Below are 10,633 nucleotides of genomic sequence, written 5' to 3' on the forward strand. Positions count from 1 at the left end.
GGAGGGCTGGAGAGATGGCTCAGCTGTTAAGAGCACTGACTGCTCTTCCAGAGGTCCTGAGTTCAATTCCCAGCAACCACATGATGGCTCACAACCATCTGTACTGGGATCTTCTGGTGTGTCTGAAGACAGAAACAATGTACTCACATACATGAAATACATAAATAAATTTTAAAAGAGAGAGCAAGAAGGGGGAGCTGAGCAACAACGCCCCCTGTGTTCTGCTTCCTGAGTGTAGATACAATGTAGCCCCACTCCTGCTGCCCCATCCTTCCTAGGATAAAGACTCTTATCTTCAAACTCAGAGCCAGAGCCAAAATAAATGCTTCCTTCGTGTCAAGTATTTTGTCACAGGAGTTTTTTTTTGTTTTTGTTTTTGTTTTTTTAATAATAATGGAGAAAGTTGGGACCAAGAAGTGGGGGTCATTGCTGAGGTAAGCCTGACCATGTGACTTGGAAGCTTTTGGAGATGATCTTCCGGGAGGCATGTGGAAGAGTTTGCACCTGTGAATTCTAGAAGCTATAGAACAAAAATGTACCAAGCTTGGTGGGTCATTCTGGTGGGAGTTTAGGAGGTTGATGTTGTGGTTTGAATAGGTTTGGCCACCCAAAACTCATGTTTTTGAATGCTTGACCCATGGGGAATGACTCTATTAGGAGGTGTGGCCTTGTTTGAAGAAGTGTGTCACTGGAAGGGCAGGCTTTGAGGTCTCCTATGCTCAAGCTATAACAAGTGTGGGACACAGTCTCCTTCTGCTGTCTGTGGATCAAGATGTAGACCTCTCAGCTGCTCCAGCACCAAGTCTGCCTATGCACAGTGATGCTTCCTTCCACAATGACAATGGATTCTAAAGCTAAGCCAGCCCCAATTAAGTGTCTTCCTTTCTTAGAGTTCCACTGGTCGTGGTGTCTCTTCACGGCAGAGGGACTCTAAGACAACCAGAGTGCTGCCAGGACTGACGAGTGGTGGCCCAGTTCATGAGGTTTCCCAGAGGAACAAGGATTGGATCAGGAACAAGGTTCCAGGCCATCGGGGTTATACTCTGGGAAAGAGTCTGGCTACATTTTGCTCGTGCCTTGAGAGCTGTAATGAGCTGAACACACTAATCTGATTGGAGACTCTTCAAGACAAGATCCTTAAGATCATGCATTCAGGCTACACCCTGTTCCCATTCAGGCTCTTCTTCAGACCCGCAGTGAAGAAGGACAAAATAAATACATGGTAAGTTTGCAAGGAAAGGTGTGCATGCAGTCAAGTTTAAAGTTACCAACAAGGAGTGCGAGAAGGCAGCAGTCATTGTTAAAGGAATCCTCACTCCAAACAGCTCTCCCAGGAAAGCACCACACACAACGTCCACTGATGTTCTGTTTTTTATAAGAGGGGATCCGGCTGCTTCTCAAGCCTGCAGTAGAACGTGGCAGCTTCATCCGTAGAATACTGAATTAAGACACATGGAAGATACAAGAGCGAGGCTTGCACTAAGCCAGTCAGGCCAGACAGTGTGTGGAAGGGTCGGAGTCTCTGCAAGGAGGCCTCCAGATGCCATTTCCAGTAGCTGTGAAGGTGAGGTCTAAGTAGCTTGCAGCGGAGCTCCCTGGGGTGTTGGAGATGCTAAGACAACGGGTGGGCGTAATGGTTGTTCTCGGTTGTCAACCTAACGACACATGGAATGAACTACAATCCAGAAACAAAGGGTACACTTGTGAGTGATTTTCTTCTGGGTTCAAAGTGGGTGAATCCACTTCTAATCCTGACCTTTGAGGTAGGAACACACACACACACACACACACCTTAAATCCAAATCTTGAGGCAGGAAGACACACTTTTAATATGGGCCATATCTTCTGCTGGAAGTATAATTACATAGGGACATAGAAAGAAGCTTTTGCTCTGCCCTCACGTTGCTAGCACATCCATTCCTTCACTGGAATTAGAGCCGAGCCTGTTCCTCTCTGGGATTCCTGAATATACAGAAGACCAGCTGAGATACTCAGCTTTGTGCAACTGAGCAACAACTAGATTCTCAGACTTTTTATCCACAGCTGCCCATTGTTGGATTAGTTTACACTGCAGCCTCTAAGTCACTCCAATTAATCTTATATACATATATACATATGCATACACATACATATATGGAGAGGAGGAATTCATGCCACAAGTTCTATGACTCTAGAAAACCCTGACTAATACAGTAGGACACCTGCCAAGAAGTAGAGCCCAGGAGAGAGATACTATGTTTTTTTTTTTTTTTTTTTTTTTTTTTTTTTTTTTTTTTTTTCAGACAGAAGAAATGGAGAGGCGGGGCTATTCAAAGATTCTATTAGGAGCTCCAGATGCCAAACCCGCTGCTACAGGATTTAGGGTTTTCCTGCTGGGATTTGGTCTTTCTGTGGTCCCATCATTTCTTCCTATGACCCCATTCCTCCCAGTTGAATATTTATTTATTCTATGAAATTATATATTGAATATATATGTATATATATATATATATATATATATATATATATATATAATATTATATTTACTTCAGTGGTACTCAAGAGAGTGACTTGAATCCCAGAAAAGACTTGGACTTACTTATACATAGTACTGGAGCTGCTAAAGGTTATGGGGGCTTTTGAAGTTAAACTAAATGCACTTTGCATCATGAGATGGCCCTGAGCATACAGGGACAAGGAGTAGAAAGCTATGGCTTCAAGATGACAATGTTTGTGTCAAGGTGATGAGGAGCAGACTTGTGATGTGGTCAGTTTGACAGGCTCTAGAATGACCCGAGGGAAGACCATTTGGGTCAACTGTACGAGAGTGTCTAGACTGGGTGAACTGAGTTGGGAAGACATACCCTAAATGTGGGTGGAAGTATTCCATGAGCCGTGGTCTTAGGCTGAATTTAAAATGGGAAGACTGAGCCCCCACATTTCTGTGGTTCTTTGCTGTGCTTACACTGTGGTCAGCTGCTTCACACTCTTGACGCTGTCTCTTCCTCACCACGATAGGCCGTATCCTCAGATCGTGAGCCAACAAACTGGTCCTTGAGTTGCTTTCTATCACAGCAGAAAGAAAAGTAACCACTCACAGAAGATGGTGGTTTATGACACACAGATCGGTGACCCAGCCCTGGCGTACTCACCAATACCTTTCCTATAAGTGAGAAGTAGATTCTTCCTGAAGGTACCAACTCTGGGCTCACTTAGAAAATGCCAGCAGCCCACACGGGCAGAGGCAGGGATGGGAGTCTTTTGGGGTCAGGAGAATAATGAGGTACACTGAGGATGGGAGCAATGTCCTGGGTACCATATCACAGCGTATTCTTGGAAAGTGATGGAACCCCAGCAGGGATGGAAGTGTAGGCTCCAGATCTCCTGCTGATAGATTCTGATATCCTATGTGTCTAGGGAGCAGGTTTCTTCCTTGTAAAAGAGAGCTCAGTAGCCTAGAGCAGGGAAGATGTGGGTCCCTAACATACCAGCCTTCCCTAAGGCTTTAGATTCTTCATTTTTAAAAATGAATTTTTTCCCTCTGCCTAGGTCAAAATCAATGCAATTCATATGTGCTATAATTGTTTTGTTTTTAAGATTAATTTTATTTTATGTATATAAATGTTCTATCTGCTTGTACACCTGCATGCCAGAAGAGGGCATCGGACCCCATGATAGATGGTTGTGAGTCACCATGTGGTTCATAGGAATTGAACTCAGGACCTCTGGAAGAGCAGCCAGTGCTCTTAACCACTGAGCCATTTCTCCAGCCACTTGTACTGTAGTTTGAAAAATGTCCTCCCCCCCAAAATGTTTATGTGTTGCAAAGCTGATATCCTAATTCATAAGTTGATGATTTGCATATGCTTGGCTAAGAGAGTGGCACTATTTAGAGGTGTGGCCTTTTTGGAGTAGGTGTGGCCTTGTTGGAGTAAGTGTGTCACTGTGGGTGTGGGCTTTAAGACCCTCACCCCAGTTTCCTGGAAGTGAGTCTTCCACTACCAGCCTTCAGATGAAGATGTAGAACTCTCCAGTCTGCCTGCTCTATACCTGCCTGGCTGCTGCCATGTTCCTACTTTGAGGATAATAGACTGAACCTCTGAACCTGTAAGCCAGCCCCAATTAAATGTTGTCCTCATAAGAGTTACCTTGGTCATGGTGTCTGTTCACAGCAGTAAAGTCCTAACTAACACAATGGCTCTGAGGGAGTCTTGGGTGGTAATCAGGATTAGATGAGGCCATGAAGGTAGAGCCCTCTGTGTGGCAATTAAAGGCTCCAGAGCTCCTGCCTGCTTCATCTCACAGTGTGATGCCCGTATCCTGCTGTGGCAAAAAAGAGTGCCCATGCCAGAAATCAGCACAGTGCTCTTGAACTTCTCAGCCTCCAGAAATAACCCTAGGGTTTTTGGTTTTGTTTTGTTTTTTAGTGTTTTTTTTTAATTTGTTTATTCACTTTGTTTTATATATAGTCTCAGTTATGTAGCTCAGATTGGCATAGGACTTGCTGTATAAACAAGTCTGGTTTTCAACTTACAGAGATCTGCTTGCCTCTGCCTCCCAGAAGAGCTCAGTTGTTTGTTTGTTTGTTTGTTTGTTTGTTTTAAACAATTACTCAGTCTCAGATAGTTAAGTATAGCAGCCAAAGATGGTTATGATATAGAGTTACTTCCTCAATATGGGGACAAAAATGCCTGGCAGATACAATTTTTGGGGTGGGGGCAGGAAAAAGTTTATTTGGTTTTGTACTTCCAAGTTACAAATTCTCTTTCCTGTTGGGAGATCAGGACAGGAACTTAAGGCAGGAACCTGGGGCCAGGAACTGCTGTGGAGACCATAAGGAATGATACTTACTGGTTTGCTCTCTATGGCTTGCTCAACTTCTATTCTTCTTTTTTTTTTTTTTTAATTGAACAACTTTATTTCAAAAAACAAAGATAAATGGCAGATACAATTTATAGAAAGAAAGTTTTGTTTGGACTCACAGTCCAAGGCAGTTCAGCCTATTGTGGTCGGGGAGGCATGGTATAGGAGCCTAATTAAGCTATTCACATTGTATTTATAGTGATGAGCAGGTACTAGCTGGCACTCAGCTAGCCCTTTCTTTTCTCTGCATCCCATGCCTTGGGATGGCGCTATCCACACTTAAGGTGAGACTTCCCACTCTGTTAACCTAATATAAATCTGTGAGGGCATACACTTGCCCAGAGATTGGTTTGTCATGGTGATTCTTAACCTCGTCAACTTGACAAACAAGGTTACCCATCATAGTGGACTGTCTTGGAAGCCTGGGTTTGTAGGGTGACTGGCTTTGCAGTGTTACTGTTACCATCACTTGGCAGACGAGGAAGCTGAGTCCCAGGAGTCCCAGCAACTAAGTTGACTTAGACTGTGAAGACAGAGCTTCTATTGCCACATCTCTATAATCGCTGAAAAACTTTAGATGTCACAAGGACCGTCTGAATACACTATGTAAGAATTCTGGTCCTCAAGCATCCTAGAACTTTGTTTATGGTCTAGCAACTCATTCTAAGCTTTGGTTTGAGTTGGGGAAGGGAGACAAGATGAGCCCCAAAGAGGGTGGGGCATCAAGGAGATCATGACAAATTATAAAATGCAGGTTGTCTGTACTGAGACTTCCTTTGTCAATGCAATTAACATAAGTCTCTTCATCTTAGCTTTAGGTCGACTCTTCAGACAAGGGCAAAAAGCCACATTTTTTCACCAAAATACCACAAAACAGTCTCTAGGCCACATATTGGAATTATTCTCCCCTGAAACCTCTTGGGCCAGGTCTGCACAGTTGAAATCACTCACAGCAACAAGATCTTCCATATTCCTACTTTTGTTTGGACTCGCAGTCCAAGGCAGTTCAGCCTATTGTGGTCGGGAGGCATGGTAGTAGGAGCCTAATTAAGCCCCACTTAAAGCCTTCCATGGCTTTCCAAATCCGAAGTCCCAAAATCTACGTTCTTCCAAACAAAAGCATGGTCAGGCCTATCACAGCAATATTCCACTCTGGTACTAATTTCTGTCTTAGTTAGGGTTTTACAGACATGAGCAGATACCATAACCAAGGCAACTCTTATGAGGACATTTAATTGGGGCTGGCTTACAAGTTCAGAGGTTCAGCCCATTATCATCCAGGCAGGAACATGGCAGCATCCAGGCAGGCATGGTGCCAAAGGAGCTGAGAGTTCTACATCTTCATCTGAAGGCTGTTAGCAGATTACTGACTTCCAGGCAGCTACAATGAGAGTCTTAAAGCCCACACCCACAGCGACACACCCCCTCCAACAGGGCCACACCTTCTAATTGTGCCACTCTTTGGGCCGATCATATACAAACCATCACATTGTCTTAAACATCAGTCACTGAAAATATTATCACACACACACACACACACACACACACACACACACACAATTGCTTATGTTTTAAAAATAAAAGCTAAAAATACAATTTTTGATGAAAAAGATAGACTAGTTGGGCAGTGGTGGCCACCCCTTTAATCCCAGTGATTGGGAGGCAGAGGCAGGCAGATCAAGTTTGGGTTGGCCAGGACTACAGATCGAGTTACAGAACGGCCAGGGCTACATAAAGACACCCTATCTCAACAAACAAACAAAAACAAAAACCCTCAAGCATTTGAATAAATGTATATCTCTTAGTCTGTGCCATCTCACAGTGTAACCATTGGGAACTTAGCTCCAGGGAACCTTGAGCATGGGCAAAGGCTGAGGCTGGAGAAGCAGGAATTCTGGCAGCAGAAACCCAAGTTCACGGAAGGTGCATGGTAAGTCAGCTAAGCTCCGTTCGTTTTCTCTTCTTCTGAGTCAGCTGAAGAGTAAAAAGCCTTCTAGCAGATGGGCTTGAGAGGGGATCGGAAACAGACGTCTTGTCCATCCGGAAGAAGCAGATAGAGAGAAATCTCACAGCCCTCTGGAAGCTGAGCAGGTTGTCTGTACCCCAGTGTCCTCCTTCAGAAGGAGGAGGCCCCAGGCTCTTCCTGTCTTGCCTTTCAAAAGCTGCTATGTCCAATCCTTCCTTCCATCCTTGGGTCTGGCAGAGAGGGAGCACACCTCACATAGTCCCCTCCTGGACTCTCAGAGCCAGGTGGGGAAAGAAAGGCCAGAGTAACCACATAGATGCTGTCCTCTCAATGTCTTGACAAGAAGCTCTCTAGAAACCCCAGAATGACTGGGCCAAGACCTGCTTCCTCTCCTCACCACATCCTGCAAGCTGAGGCAGGAGCCAGCAGGCATTGCCTGGAGGCTTTTGCAGCCAGGACTAGAACTCTTGATTGACAGGCTGGACTCCAGGGGGCTAAGTAGCTCCATGAGCTGCATAGGACTCGAAGGGGCAAACCTGGGGCTTCCCTTGGCGGCCACAGGGAAGAGACACAAAAGTGGGCCCAGACGCTGAGTCTGCACAGCTGCTCTAGACAGGACAGGCCCAGCCCTGGGGTCAGACCCCTGACTTGCATGAGTCAGGCCACTCCTCCAGCACCCTCTGGTCTAGTTTTTAGATTTTTCTGAGTCCTCTCCAGGGTTCCAGCATCTTCTCATTTATGTTTTCTTCACCCTTTCTGTTTGCATCTTGGCTTTCCTCTCCACCCCTTCTGTTCTAACCTTCTGGGCTTCTGTGGGACTTGAGAGGCCACGGACTAGTGTCCTTGGGGCTCTGTGTAGATCCCTGATCAGATCACCGACATCTTTCTGTACCTTCTTAATCTTAATGAGACCATTAGGGGGTGATAATTACCACTAGTTCTGGTCACCGTTGGTCTGGATCAGTGGTCTTCTGTAGGTCTAAAAGATCCCCCAGGAGGTGGGTAGAGGACGGGAAGAGGACTCAGGGTCTATCTCAGTTCCCCTTCCTGTGTCCACGCTGGGAGAGACTTGGAGGGGAAAACCTGACCCCTCTCTTGTTCCCACCTAACCTTCATCCCCCTGAGGACCACCGGCCACCAATCCCATAGCTCCTACCATCCTCTCGTTTTCGGAGACCTAAAGAGGATTTGAAACTTTAAGGTAAGATTTAATTATGGTTCTGTTTTGTTCCTTCCTTGAGATTCAATACAGCAGAGGGAGAAATAGATGTTAATCTGGGGCTGCATTCAAGACAGAACAGCAGGGCCCCAAGGATGCTCTACCCTCTAAGCCTTCTTCAGGTCCCTTGGGAAAAGCCTTCCTGATTCTTTGGGAAACCTTGTTTGAAGTCATCTACAATGGGGTCTAGAGACCCATCGATCTGGTCTTGCCTGTTTCTGCCCTGGTTGTGGAGTGAGACAGAGTTTATATCTAGGCCAGGCCAGGGGACAGATCCAGGGACTGAAGTCTGCCAGAGCTGCAGACTGACAACTCGTTGTCCTCGGATAGCACGTTGTTTTTATGCTTGCCTGAGGATAATTATTCTCATGGGAGGGGGTGCTTAAAAAACCAAGTGCCACACGTTTCTAATTGTGGCTCGTGAGTAGGGAAGATGTTTCCTGTAAAAGGTAGGTAAGACCCAGATAAGCTGGAAAGGGAAAAGAAAGCAGAAAGGGACAGAGAGCAACCTGCTGGCTTCGTTACCCTGATCACTTTCCCTAAGGGACAACTCCATGGAAGTTACTTCTTTTGCCAGTTAGAAGCTTCCAGTTTGAGGATTTAGCTCTTGAATTTTTTTTTTTGTTTGTTTTTCTGGTTTGTTGTTGTTGTTGTTGTTTGTTTGTTTGTTTTGCTTTTTGTTTTTTCCCTGAGAAATTTTGTTTCGTGCTACTGAACAATTTTGGTCTGGTCTTCTGGGCTCGGTGTGGGGGCTCAGCCCAGACAGTAAACGTCCTGTAACTTTTTTTTTTTTTTTTTTAATATAACATCACTAAGAGCAGTTAAACTTTCAAAAGGTCTGAGATAGCAGATGTCTCATCATAAGGGAGTGCTTGGGCTGAAGCTATCGCTGGCTTACCTTTTATGACATTAAATGGGTAATTTAGGAGACACATTAGGAGAAGTGGAGCTCAGGGGTAGAGCACTGTCTACCCTACAGAAAATGATCCTCAATTTCTTCCTTTGTAAAACAGGTGTGTTGGGGCCCTCACCTCCCACCTTCATGGCTGTGACGGGCACCCGTGCAGATAAAGCACTTGCTGGCCTTGTGCTTTGCTGGTAGTAAACATCCAATAAGTGGTGGTGATTTTTAAAGAGATGTCTTCTTACATTTTTGGTCTTAAAAAAAGACCCCCACACACCTTTTTTCTTCCCTGCTGCTAACCCTCAGTGGGGGGAGAACACTTAGACTTTCTGCATGCTTCTATGTTTTGAAGATCCAGACCTGTTCACCACTGACCATCTTCCACTTCCTACGGCTTAGCCACCAGCTGCTTCAAAAGGCTCCACTCCTCCTGTATTGGGGTTGAGCCAGGGCTGTGGCCGGGACCATCAGAAACAAGTGAATACCTCCTCCCATCTTTTGGCTGCTTGATGAAAAAAGAGGAAGGTGGGTTTTCACCGAGGTCAGATGATAGCTGTCTACTTAGTGGAGATAGGCTATGTCTGACTTCCTCCTTCCTCCGTCTCCGAGCTCTGACCCCAGCCTTTGCCCATCGCCAGTCTTCTGTGAGTTCACTTAGGTCAAAGCACGGTGCCTATTGGCTCATAACCACATGTACTGAAGAGTTCCGGTAAGAAGCAACTGGTGGGGAGATGGGGCATGGGGGGGGGGGGAGTCCAGTCTGTCTAATGAATTTCTCTTTACCTATCATGTGGACTTAGGAAAAATATTCTTTGAGAGAGACAAGTTTTTACGTAGCTCAGCCTGGCCTTGAACTTGCTGTGTAGCCAAGGATGAATTTGAACTCCTGGTCTGCCTGTGCCTCTGTAGTGTTAGGCTCACAGGTGAGAGCCACCAGGTCTGGTTTGTTTGGTACTGGGACTCAAACCCAGAGCTCTGAGCATGCTAGACAAACACTGTACTGGCTGAACTGTATCCCTAACACTAGACTTAGTCATTATTAACCCGCCCCTTGTTGATGCTTTCCTTTTATTAAAAGGAAAGGTTTCTAGGAAAGTAGTATGGTAAATACGTGTCTGGAGAAGGGTTATGGGTGGATGGGATGTTTGGAATCTTTGAACTATAGAAGATCAGGGAGTGTTTTGATCCAATCCCAAGAAGCCTTCTGATCTGTCCTAGTGTTGAGACAGAGGACAGTAGGTTTATCGGTGTGGCGTATAGCACTTTATGGAGGTGACACCATGAAGGAGGTTCTCTCATCTCAGGGCTCCTTCTGAGATCCCGAAGATAATTTTTAAAAATAAAATCTTTAATCCTAACCCTCAGGAGGCAGAGGCAAGTAGATCTCTGAGCTCAAGCCCAGCCTGGTCTACAAAGCAAGTTCCAGGACAGCCGGGGCTACACAGGAAAAGCTTTCCTCAAAAATTAATAAATAAGTAAGCAAGAAAACAAACGAACAAACACATAACTAAAAATTTTATTTTATATTTATTTTATGTGCATGGATGTTTATGTGCCTAGGACCTGTGGAGGCCAGAAAAGGGTGGCAGATGTCCCAGCACTAGAGTTACAGATGGTCCCGAGCCACCATGAACAGCCATATGTGTGTTGAGAATTGAACCCAGGTTTTCTGCAAGAGCACGGTGTTCTTAACCGCAGAGCT

This window comes from Micromys minutus (assembly GCF_963924665.1).
Source record: "Micromys minutus genome assembly, chromosome: 6".
NCBI lineage: Eukaryota > Metazoa > Chordata > Mammalia > Rodentia > Muridae > Micromys > Micromys minutus.